We start from the raw sequence: 12,644 nt of genomic DNA on the forward strand, positions 1-12,644 counted from the left end.
GGAAAGTCGCGAGAGTAGACGATGACGATCAGATGACAGATAAAATTACTATGGATTAACGATGCGTGGAACCAAACGATCGCCTGGGACGATTTTCCTTCCGATTGATTTAAAATCGATCTGCTAAAGTTTTTAAGAGAAATTGCAAGGCAGGTTAGCTCATTAAGTAGTGAAATAACATAGTACAAGTTGCATAGAACATCGCTAGAAGACACGATTAAAGTAAGTTACGTACAAGGTTGTCGTAAATTGCGGCATTGTCGAGAAGGAATGCGATTCGCTATAAAACGATGAATTAAAAATAAAGAAAGTATTTATACTTTTACACGTGTTCAGACCGTTTTGCACGTTGCATTTCGTTCGTCCATTTCCTTCCGCCAAGTGTGTTCACGCGACCTGTTCCGAGCAGAAATTGGCATACCTACACGCGAATCACCGGCGAACGCTCCAGGCTTTGCAACTCTTCGCTATAATAAGAGCCCCACGAGTGTATACATTGTACGTGAATGTGCATGGTTACGTGTAGGCATTTTCTACAGTGAGAAAACGTCGTCCTCGAGATTGTAGACGATCGTCCGGCCAATTTTCTAGACATTATTATCCAGCGACAATGATCCTTGTAATCGATGCTTGTTTTCCATCTTCGATTGGTCAATTGGACGAAAGTTTGTAAAGCGAAACGCTGACCGAACCGAACCATGGATTTCAAGCATGGATCGAAGAACGTTGAGATAAGGATACTTTACACTTAACTACTTTAACGACTAGGAAAATGTATTAGAGAATTTCTGAATTTTTTTCTACGATACCGATGGATAAAAATTGTTGTGCATCGGTATAGGAAAAGGAAGGAAACGACAGGTACGAAAATGGTGTCGGTAACGGGATATGTTTTCAGTAGGTAAGGTTATGCGGAATTCGTTTCCTGCTTCTCCAGGTTGTATGGTTCTTTTGACAATCCATAGGTGGCGGAAAAGAATAGTTCAAGAATTTTTCAAATTGCTATCGCGCAATACCTTTTCTTTTTAGATTTTTTATTATCGAGACGAATTAATTTAAATTTGTTATTAATTTGTTATTGTTATTAAAAAATATTAAACAATTGCTAATTCGATACTAATAATTACACCCGTATTTATATGATATTTATTATGAATGAGGAAGAGGAAGAGAAGAAAGCGTTATTTTATCAAACATTTTTTTAATTTTATGATACTTTTTATACTTATATCGCCATTGCTATAAAAAATCGTGATTTTTGTCAGCCGTGAACGATTGAAATGTAAATAATAATGCGGCAAAACGATTTTAAATTAAAGTATCTCTTTTACTTCGAAGTAAAATCGACAATACGATGCGACTTACTGTATAAATATACATGCGAAATATTATTCTCAGTTCTAACTATGACAATTATAAAATTATTCTAATCTAATAGCTTCTATATTTGATATTCTCTGATAGATTCATTTTTATATCGTGTTTTAACGTTTGAAACATAAATGTACATTTTTTAAATACACGGAACTATATATAAATATATTATTAAGATAAAGATTTTAATATCAACTATCGGCATTACCTACTACATCCTCTATTATCGTTAATATCAAACGTTCCAGTATTTTTAAATACTGTTAATCAACATTAACAAAGTTTATCCTTTCATCAAAAGCTTGCCTAAATGAAAAATTCCCAGACTTTCACAACTTTCCGTTCAAACCGTTCGAATAGGAAGTGAACGCAGAAACCATTTCTTTTTCTTTTCATCCTAGCCGAAACCGTTTCCCGAATAAGGTTCGAATCCTTTTTTCCCTGTGGAGCGGGCCCGAAGTAGGAGGCGCGGATTACACGGTATCGCAGTCCGGTCGTCTCATGAATTAGGCATCGGACAAGTTAATGAAAGTTTTCCCGGGCCATTACGCCTAATAATAGAGCAGACCGCCGCTGTCTTCTTCGGGGCCGACGATGGAAGCCCCGAAACCGCGTGCGCGTATATCCACAGGACGCGCACGGCGATGAACAGAGACGGAGCGAAATAAAATTGCTAACTTAAATAACTCGCGGTTGATTATAATTTTCGACGGTGCCCGGGCCTCAGCACAAATACTTTACGACCGTACTCGGCATACGGAATAAGGTGATACACGTAAATTATAGTTATTTCGCGTCTGGCCCTATTACGCGCGCGTGTAATAGGCGCGACCGATGTGTGTAATTATTATGGTAAACTTTACCGCTGGCGATCGGCCTATCGCGCCTCGCTTTCGCGCTTTCTCGTCCGGTTACGCGTCACATCGTAGATACACTACCGGCTCATAAATATATGGACGTCTTGCATACTTTTGTTATACAGTTTTTAATCGTCGAATTAAGGCCACTTTAGATTTTCGATATTTTTCATCGTTCTAGCAAGATCGAAAGGGAATCGTAAGAACAAAGTTTGTTATACAGTGGCTCGTGCATGTGATGATTTATAGAATCAGATATTTTCATTGCTCTAAAACATCGATGCTGAACAGATACATTTAAAAGCGACTTATTCAGCTATAAGCTAATACAGCTTCAATTATATCGCTTTTTTATTTATACCAATTAATATTAACCGTATATGGTTATCCCGAAGAAGATCAGAGAAGTCAAAGAAGTCAAAGAGTTTCGTTTAAAGTATGTTTTATGTATTTTCAACAGACGTGTCCAAATATCTCTACTTGTGAACAACGGTGTATGTGCGACTGGTATCGCGCTCGTCGGTTCCTCGCTCTACTAAAATTTGCATGATTCCGGCATAAATAACTATCACTGTGGAAACGACGATCGAACAGCGTAATTTTTGCATCGGTGGGCACGTATACCGGTACAAGCAGACGATCGTTTTGCAAATTCGCGCGACCACGCGTGTGATCGGAATTGATGGCCGCGCTCGTTCGTGAAATTGTTTTCGCGCAGTCTCCTCTGCTGTGTTACGGAGAACAGGAAACGCGCCATCTCGACACACGCGTTGTCCGACGTGCCGTTGGAAAAATGGGTCCGCGAGCGAGAAAGTGATTGATAGTTTGTCGAATGTCGAGGGAGGAAAATGATACACCGTGTTAGTTGAAATTGTTATGCGGGTCGCGTTCTATAAATTGAATGTTGCGCGCTAAATTTAAGTTGTTCGAGCGAATATTTAACATGTAATTCTACAAAACCAGCCAAAGATACAGAGACAAACATTGCTGTTACAATCAGCAAACACCTCTATAAAATTAGCAATAAACAATTTCGTCGCGCATAAAATTTCTCTATCGTCCATGAACTCTTCGAAATGTCTCTTTTCGTCGTAGATACGTCCACGATCAAGCACTTTCGTATCAAAGCTGATATGCTTATACTGTCTGTGGATTAGCACAGCGTATGCGTTATGCGTCATGTTTAATGCATAATGTTCCGTCGTGTGCGTCGAGGGCGTAGAAAATTGAATCGGAATTCGGATCGATACGCGACAGGAGCTCAGAAAGTTCACTTATCTTCTATCTGGACTCGACGGTGGCCCATTGCATTGGATAGAAACGAACGATTCGTTCAATCGATCGGATTTACTCGGTTTTCGGACGTTCGTCTCGTAAAAGGTCAATTCGCACAGAAAATATCATTCCGTGTGGGGTTTTTTAATAAAAATTCGACGAGACTTATGGAGCGTCCCAATATCAATGAAACGTCCCTTTCCTTTTAAATCACATTGCATATCTTTACTCACGGATCTTTTGTATCTTGCTTTAAATAACAGCACCATTAATAACATCGTAATCTCTGATTTTGTCGCGGGAAATACAGAATGTTCGAGAAATATCTGTTAACTTACAAGTGAAAAGGGAGCATTGTTATTGAGGTAAATTCGAGACGAGGTTCGTTTGTTCGTGCGGTCACGGAAAGAAAGTCTGTGATGTATCAGGTAGAGGCACGAAGTTTCCACGGCAACTAGATTTTCCTGTAGACGAGGGCGGCCACGCGGATTGGCCGGGCCATTTCGCAGGAAACGGCACCAGGAAAGACGAAACCGGAAGCGGTGAGCTGCGAATGCGGAATCCGCTCGAAATTGCCGCTAGCTCACTCGTCTGCACGCCAGACGGAATTTCCGCTAGGAAGTTTGCTCGTTTTTCAAGGCCGAGTGGAAAGAAACGCGAAGATCGTGCCCAATTTCCACTCGTAGCGATTTTCCAAAATTATAGAACGTTTCCTCCCTTTGGATCGCCTTCCTTGTCGTTAATGCGTCAAAACAAAATTGGACACATTACTTTGCACGGTTTCTTACGACGTTTCTTCGCATCTACGAATCGAGTTACTTCGTATAAAATAAAAGACAAATTCTATCCATCGAGGCACTTTGAACTAAGCGTTCTGGCTTGAAATTTTAACATTTCACAAATGTCTAAATATGGTATATACAGTATATGCAGTCAAGTACATAAACTATCGATCGATTTTAGATTTTAAGGGTGACCTTATATTCCTTTAATAGAAACCTACAGTTTTTCTTTGATACCATCTAACACTGACCTTTATCCTTTGAAACACTAACAATAAGTGCCACGTGGATCACCATTGACCCATATTATCTACTGGAAGTAGAACTTTCGATCAACCAGTTTCACAGCAACCAAGCAAACTCCGTCTTTTTACGTTTCCAACAAAAACGAGTAGCTCTTTAAATTCCGCTATGGTGCAAAATTTATCATAAAGTAATATCGAAAATATTAAACATTCTTCGATAGTCCATCTCTAAAATTCCCACGTAACTTTACATCGATGAAAAAATTAAAAGCTGCACCACGATAGAATCGTTTCCGAACCGAGTGTAACGTTCGAGTCGAAACGAAATTGAACAGGACGAAAAATATCAATGTGCCAAGCGACCGTTGGGAAAGTACACGAGGTCTAAGTCTCGAGAAACCGCGACAGGCCGCCTGGCACGATTTAGTGCGCGTTTCTATTGCGCGCGAAACGCACGATGGCACGCAACATGTACGCAATTTCTCATTGTCCGACTGCGACCTGGCCCGTTGCCTCCTTCTCTCCTCTTCTCTTTCTTTTCCTCCTTCCCTTCTCGGCCAAATTCTTTTTATCACCCCGTATCTCTCTTCAAACTGCGTTGGTCATTGTACGAAGGGGTTCGCGAAGCCCTGGTTCCCCGAGACCCTTTCGAAGTCGAGGGTCCTCCGATGGATTTATGACAGAAAATACAAGCGATAAAACGGTGCTATAACACAGTGGCAAAAATACGACCGTTCAGAAATTATACGGAAAATGAGACCGGCTACCGGCCATCGTTCGAATTAAATGGCGTGTCTCAACGTTTAAATAGTTTCTATCTTCTCTTTTCTTCTTCAAATACCTTAAATCTCTGTGAAGTTTATACAGTGCATAATCAATGTGTGTTTCGTACATCGTATCGTATGACTGATATCGCGGCTCGCTTATCGAAACAACTCGATCGTATCGAATAGTATAGTGTCCTTCGAGGTAGATGGAATATTATCGTAACGAAATCATTTCTAATTTTAATTGCTTACTGCAAAGTCTCACGAAATCCATCGTTCACAACCACGTTTCCTATGAAACAAATATCTCTTTCGCTCGAATACGCAACCAACCGAAGACCCACCACGTGGTGAATCACCACCGGTCGCGCGAAAATTCGTCCCATGCAAATCGCCATCGATTCAGGTCCGCGCGTGGATCCTTTCCTTTTCTTCCTTCTATCGCGCTCCTCCGCAGGTAAGGGTTGCGTAAAGACGGTCGGTGAATTTATAACGTAAAATACACGCAATAAAATCGAGGCTACCGACCTCGAGGAACACCAATACTCACGCAATAAAACTGACCCGACGGCGTAAGTACTTCCGTAACCCTGTTTTTGGAACCGTGCCTGCTCGTCCTTTAACCCATCGCCACGATTTAAATATTATCTTGTAAAGGGGATGGGTTTAATACATTTATAATTGTACACGGGAGTGTTAGGGCGGGGCCGGGTCATTGGTCGGACATCAGTGACCCTTCCGGATGACCTCCAGAAGGGTCATCGTCCACCGCGTCTTGTATCCATTTTTTTTCCTTTTTTGGAGTAACGGGGGGACCTCGATCACTTCACTTGGAAACTACCGAGTCGATCGAGCGAAATTTAGGGCACGGGCCTTACCGGTTTCTCGGTTTCTGCCCCTCCTTGCGGAGACGCCGGGCCAAGGGGCTGCTTCTTCGGGGTGGTCATCGGGAAACGTGTCAAACGGACCGACACCGGCGTTCTCGTGTTATTAGGGATTATTCTGCATGACTGGCGTCGATGATGAACTTTTTCCTTCCGACGTTTACGTGAAACGTACTTTCTTCTTTTCTTTAAAGATTTATTTGACTCGGACTATTTTTAGTGGAAGCGCGTGTAAGTTAGAAAAATGTTACCGTAGCAAATGAATAAATGCGAGTATTCGTCGATTATTTCGAATCCCATAGGAGGAAAAGATCTCTCAAATAACGAAGCGACTTATAAGCAATATTAATATCATCGAGCTTCGAAATATGTTATACACAATTATTTAGAACAAAAAAAATATAACGACAACAAATAATTATGTACAATCACGTTTCCGTTTTAATGAATATCTCTTTTTTGCAAAAGGCTTATTTTGGATTTTCTCGGACTTCCATTCGAAGCAACGCAACGCGTTTGAATCTCACGCATTTCCAGCCAACGTTCCACAATTATTTCCACCGTACCATCCATTACTACATCGATGATCACATTTCCAAATTACTACACATCCTGACATGGTTCAGCGAAAACGACAGATGAATACGACACGTAGAGACTGACGTCACAGGAATATCATCCCTCGAAACCACAGACGAAACGTCTCGAGTTTCATGGACGCGAAGTCTACGTCCGAACGTCAGAAACGAACGTCGACTAGGACATTCTCTAACGAACGTTTTTACGGGACATTTAAGGCCGCTGGCTGGAAGTACGGTCGTAGAAAATGTTTCATGAGAAATGTATTCGTGCCACGAGGTTCTGCCCTGCTCCTCTTACTCCTCCTATCTTCGTCCCGAGCATTCGCACGCGTTGGAAACAGTCCAAGCGTTTTAATTTCGGAAGACGTTGCAATATAACGGTTCCTAGCGAAATTGAAACGCAACCCCTACGTCGCCAGCCCTCGCCGCTGGCCGTTCTCGGCCTTCGCCTCTCGTACACGCCACGACGGACCCTTTCTAATTGTTTGGGAGGCCAACGACGCCGCGCCGCTGCCATGCCTCTCGCGTATCGCATACATTACGCATGAATTTCGCCTCTGTCCGTTCCTCCTTCTGCGGGACATCGGCCGTGTCAGACCCCGAGTTATTAGCATCCCCTCTGCGAACACCCTTCGCTACTATAGCCGTCCGCTTCCTCGACTTCTACTTCGTCGAATTCGGCCTGCCCTCTCTTCGTAATTTATTCGATCGGTTTCTTCCTTTTTCTCATCCTTTGGGGATTTTCTTTTATTTTTTGGAGAGATGGACGTCGTTACGAAAACGGAAAATCTCGGTTTCTCGGTAGGTTAGAAAATGGCAAGATCAAAGTTACAAAGGGGGCTCCAGAAGGAAACGATACTTTGGTCTATTCCGGAGATCGGACGTTATACGATTTCTTCAACGGTCAAATAACATTTACATGTTCCAACGGAAGATTCTACAAGAAGACGATCGTAGGTTTGTTTTCAGCGAGATTGAATGGTTGCTTGTTAATCCTATAGTGAATTGGCCTACTACTGACTAAAAATCACAAAGTCATACAACGTGACAAAGAATTAACGTATCGTTCTTTTCGATTCTATCTATCTCCAAGAAACAAGCGATGAAAAAGTTTCGTGGAAAAAGAAACGACGAATATCGTATGAATAATGATCCTAACCATGAAACCGAGGAAACTGCAAGATAATACGTTTTTAAGTTAGATTCAAGAATGAAGGATGCGGAGTCGCATGTGTGGCGCGCGAATTTTGGCCGTTCTTCCGGCTGGCCAGCGGGTGCAACGCACACGGCTTATATTATTAGTGTCCTCCGTGTACCCCTGGCCGGTGCCATTACGCTCGTCCACCTTGGTCCTCGTGCATTGTTCTTCTAATTTATGCCAAGGTGGGTCTAGCCGCCGGTATTCCATCTCTGTTCGCCTTCTCCTTCCCGTGTCCCCCGTCGCGTCCGTTTCCATTTCTATTTCACTCGTACGGTGCACCGTGAATTATGGAGTCCGCGCCACTAAATCTTCGAGGCTAATTGAATTATTGCTTGAATCTCGGCAATACGGTGCTCGGTCTTCGAAGAGGAAAAAAAGAAAAGGGTAAAGAAAAAATCCTATGTATTTTTATGCCTTTTATTTTCTTTCCGTCCAATCATCCACTGGGAATAACCTTGTTTTTTCAGTCTTACGTATACGATCTTTTTACAAGCATATCGAAAGATTTTCGAGAATTTCTTTCGTGATGGATATACGGTGAGAACGAGAAGCAAATCTGTTTGGTTAATTTCTGGTTATACAGAAGAACTAATGAGTTTTTGTTTATTTTCGAGATAGTTTTGTGAAGTGGATATATTATAATTGGAAGAAGTTATATAAAATGAAAAGAATAATATTTCGAGATTGTGCAAAGTTCAAATAAATTATTCAGCATTTCGAGAGCTACACAGGTTATTAGCCTTTTCGAAAATCATGGATACAAGTGGACTGGTTTTACAAGTCGAAAGGTTTGTAAAGTCAAGCTTTCGAGAGTTTTTTTTTTTTTTAGATGTAACAAATCTCAAATCTTTTTATAGAGCCGACGCAACGTGAATGATAATTGCCAGCCATTTTTTCGACGATTTTTGTAATAATTTATAATCCGCTGTTTCGATATAAACGTGAAACACAATTGATTTATTTAATGATGAGATATCAAATTAATAAATCTCGAAGAGAATATTGTTAAACTCTCAGATTGAATGAAAAAAGCTGATTTTCATAAAATTTTCAATATTTCCAAATTTATTTTAGTCGAGAGAAATTAAAATATCAAAGAAATAAAGCACCGTAGGCTTTGAGGATTCGAAATGCGAGCGTCTCGGTCGAACAATTGCTCCAATCGATGCGAACGATTTACGAAATTATACGATACCCGAGAATCTAAGTACAAAGAGAGAAACAGAATTTCCAGGGTACACGGTCGAACACCATAAACGAAATGAAATATTATCCTAATAATACGAAACAACAGAACGATGAGTCGTTGGATAATTATCAGGAAAGAAGAGCATGAGATTCTTGGTAAATGATGGGCTCCGAATTTTCAAAATCACAGGAAAAGACCGACTTCCACGAACGCGTGTGATTTATAAGCGGAGCCGGAGGATATTCGTCGCGAGCAGGCATGAATAATGCGACGATGACACGCCGGTATTAATATGATAATTCGTTTTATTCGAGAGACACCCGCTCCCACGATTTCCACGTCGGCGATCGGTGGATTTCAGACAGACGAAAAGACCGTCGGCACCTATTAAAAGGCAATAATAATGACAACAGCCAAAAAAAAGAAGAAAAAAAAACGAAAAAAGTAGAGGCAAAAGAGATACACAGAAGAAATGAAAGAGGAATCTGGACGTAGACCGATTAATTCTTAAAAATGTTTATTTCCCACTGTCGTTCGCGAATCCGTACATTGTAATTACGACGTAATAACTCGTTGCCAGACAAACTCGAAAGCGGAATCGTTAATCTGTCTTTCCAAGAATTCGGTAGTCTAGGGAATCTTTCCTTGAGAACTGACGAAACGTTCGCATGTGTTCGCGTTAATACCGCGTCGCTCGATACCAGCGGCGTCTGGTATAGCTTCAAATGTTCTGGAAATAATTTAGCAACAACAGAAACTGTCGGATCGAGTTATGTAACTTTTCCGCTCTATTTATCTGATCAACTGCGAATTCTAAAAGTGCTTTATAAACTGATGTATGTTCAATGAAGTATCGACAACTTTCAAGACAGATATACGTTGCGGTATAGTTTCTTGACAAAATTTTATGCCTGTAACCCACGAAGTAGGATCGCGTTAAAAGGAATCATACCTTCGACCACCTGCTCCCACTAGGTCGGAATAATTAGGTCAGTCATACAGCGATAGTTGGACCAATGGCGTTCGTTCTTCGAAGAAAAAAAACCATGCAGGCAGAAGTCCTCGTCCAGTGAATCGCAAGAAGGGAACGAAAGTGTCGGCAAAGTGGGGGTATTGAATCGGAGTCGAATCCTTGGACGATCTAGGAGGACACTTCAGAACACCGGGATACTACGAAATTCGACATGACAATGGTTCTAGGCCGTTGGCCAGATTCACAGAGACCCGTTGATACAGATTTGAATATTAATTTAGGATCGTCCACGGGACGAGCAAGGATACTGTCCCCGGTCAGCTGCAGGTACGAAAGAAGGATCGCCTTCGGTATCCGTTGCATTCTGTTAATAAAGAGCCATCACCTTTGCTTGATTTGTAGATCAGATATTATGTAACGAGCGTTCTAACGGGCATTTAAACTTTCTTTTCCTTTGTCGGTTTCTCAAACGGTTTGATCGTATCGAAAATGTCAAACATGAAAAGAATTTATTGTACTATAACTAAATTACTGTTACAGAGTTCTCTGCTATGAAACTACTATGAACAATATCGACTAATTGCAATTACGCATTTTAAAGTCTTAAGCAACTATATTCTAAAACATTCATCCCTATAAGCGTCTCCGACAAGTCAAACATCGTTGACGCTCATAAACCGCTCGACTTCTGCGCGTTCCTTTATTGACGCTTCACATGATCCATATTATTCGCAAATCCGTCACGTGATCTCCTCGGAATCCTCGAAATTTCCACGCTGCTCGGTCGCGGTTGCTGCCATTTGAACCCACGACAATATATCTCTTCTAAAAGGACACGATCCTGGCTATAAAAAAGAAAAAAACAGTTGAAAAAGGAGCACGAAAAACCAAAACGAAAAAAGAATTTTCTCGTAGTAATGAAAAAAAACCGATATAAAAAGCTTCTTTACGCGAGTAAATATCCCCGTCGTTGGCTCTATTTATGGTCAAATTGCGGACAAATGATCGCGTCTCTATATACGGTGCCGATTTTAGAAAGTCGAAGAAACGAAAGAAAAGCAGATATCGAAGAAGAGAAAAAAGAAAAAAAAAGCTGTCGTTCCCCAAGTCAGGTTACGAGTTTCGTGAAAACGGGCTCACGGATAGACGGTGAAACGTCGTGGAGCGCAGTGGCGAATAGAAAACGGCACGCAGACGTATTGTCCCCGCGACGAGTGGAATCGTGAAATACGATCGGCTTTTAGTAAAATGAGACCAAAATATAGGGTGTCGGGCCTGTCTGTCTCTCGCCCCTCGCTCGCGCTCTTGTTCCTGTTACCGTGTTTCCACTCTGCTCCTGCAGGACAATGCGGAACAGCCCGTGAAATGACCATGCCGATTCGCCTTTTCTGGAAATCCACCGTAATACGAAGGAAAAACGATCGTCTCGATTCGTGATCGCGATCGAGCTTTCGTCTCTGTTTCTCTCTATTGCAACGTCTAGTCTGTCCAGCTCTGAGTTTACAATACGTTTACTAGAATACGTGTCTTGGTGAGTTGGTTCTCGTAGCCCTGTTTCTAACCTGCTCCGCGTGCGGCCTCGTGATTTTGATTTCTGTATTCCTGGCGTGAAGTGGCGTTTTACCGACGTAGCACCGAGGCGAATCGTATCACGTCCCTCTTGAATGTCCTGCGAGATCTTCCTCCGCGATTCCCCGGTTCGTATAAACGAGATCGAAACCTTTTCCTGGGACCAGCCTCTCGTACCTTGTATTCTATCATTTCTCGATTCGATATGGGACGAAGGAGAGGTATTGTAATAAGGTATAACGCTACGATAGAACATTTTCGTAACAGCGAAAATGTGCAAGTCGTTGAGTTATCCAAGCGAATATTGATATATTACGGAGCATGTGTGATATCCTTTTGTTAGTGAAGAGATTTTAGCATAGATATTAGTCAGGTTACGAGACGTTGGAAAATGGCGAGAAGTAGAACTAGATACGCTAAGGGCATCGTTATCAATTGATCAGAAGGCAAAATCTCGATAATTCGGATGAAAGGAGCTCGATGCACCGTCGAGAATCTATTTAAGAGGTAAATTGATGGTCGAGAGGCGTACCAATGAATGGGTCTGTCTTTTTTTCAGATATCATTACACTAAAGGGGCAGATGCAGCGGCAGCGGGAACAGAAACAGCAGCATCCCTCTTAACCACCCCTCGCGGTGCCACAAGAAGCGAGAAGACCCTTCGTTTTCAGGCATCCCTCCAAGCAGAATGGAAGCAGAACAATCTTCCCTTTATAGGAGACATACGAGGCCATTCGAATCCTGGGAACCGCTTTTTTTCTTTCTTTCTTTATTTATTTTCACCTTTTCTTCCTTCCTTCCTTCCTTCCTTCCTTGCTTTCTTCCACCGACTCGTTCCGACGCCGCTCTGTCTTTCGTCGAGCAATTATTTTCGCAGCTTGGCGTCCTCTTACACGAATCAGGAGACAATGCACTGTCAGCATCCAACGGAAGAGGAAAACGTGCCA

The 12,644-nt window shown here is 41.9% G+C and overlaps 1 protein-coding gene across 2 annotated transcripts in view; it reads left to right on the forward strand.

Annotated features, from left to right (window-relative positions):
• The window catches only part of LOC126921076 (DNA-directed RNA polymerase II subunit Rpb4-like), a 260,919-nt gene that overhangs the window by 202,329 nt on the left and 45,946 nt on the right, over nt 1-12,644 (forward strand). Inside the window, exon 4 of one of the 2 annotated variants that reach the window (XM_050732301.1) lies at nt 11,742-11,754. The exons of the other annotated variant lie outside the window; for it this stretch is intronic. The gene's annotated coding sequence lies outside the window, so the exon portion shown is untranslated. Of the gene's footprint in view, nt 1-11,741; nt 11,755-12,644 lie in introns of those variants that run through there. 2 annotated transcript variants of the gene reach the window in all.

The sequence above is a fragment of the Bombus affinis genome, chromosome 10 (genome assembly GCF_024516045.1).
Source record: "Bombus affinis isolate iyBomAffi1 chromosome 10, iyBomAffi1.2, whole genome shotgun sequence".
Classification (NCBI taxonomy): Eukaryota; Metazoa; Arthropoda; class Insecta; order Hymenoptera; family Apidae; genus Bombus; species Bombus affinis.